Raw genomic sequence first — 671 nt, forward strand, 5'->3', positions numbered from 1 at the left:
AGAACACGATATCAGTAGCCCTCTTGATTATGCCAATTCGAAAAAAAATAAGATAGAAACAGTTAGTTTATTTTAAAATCGACGAAATACCAGAATACCATAATACCAGATGTATTAATGTCTAATAATTAAGATATTAATAACAGTGAACAAGAAACGATGATTCAGTGAAGTCATGGTAGGTTTTGGAAAAAAGTTGTTTTGGCGTAATAGTATAAATGTCAAATTGTTATTAGATAGCCAACAACTTCAACTACTTCAAATGATAAAGGCATTTTGAAAAGGCAATTAAAAGAAAAAAAACGCTGCTAAAACTATCAAAATGTTGATCTAATAACAATTTGACGTTTATACTATTACGTCAAAGCAAGTTTTTTCCAAAACCTACGATGACTTCACTGAATCATCGTTTCTTGTTCACTGTTATTAATATCTGAATTGTTATTATTAGACATTAATACATCTGGTATTATGGTATTCTGATATTTCATCAATTTTAAAATAAACCTGTTTCTATCTTATTTTTTTGTTAGAATGGGCATAATCAAGATGGCTACTGATAGCGTATTGTAAAAATTAGGTAAATAAGGACTTATTTTTTGGTATTTATTATAATTTTGCTAATATCTTCGGTTTGAAAGAAGATATCAAGATGCGGTTTTCGCTGACTT

The sequence above is a fragment of the Sitophilus oryzae genome, unplaced genomic scaffold, assembly GCF_002938485.1.
Source record: "Sitophilus oryzae breed Bouriz unplaced genomic scaffold, Soryzae_2.0 scaffold_1241_pilon_pilon, whole genome shotgun sequence".
Lineage (NCBI taxonomy): Eukaryota > Metazoa > Arthropoda > Insecta > Coleoptera > Curculionidae > Sitophilus > Sitophilus oryzae.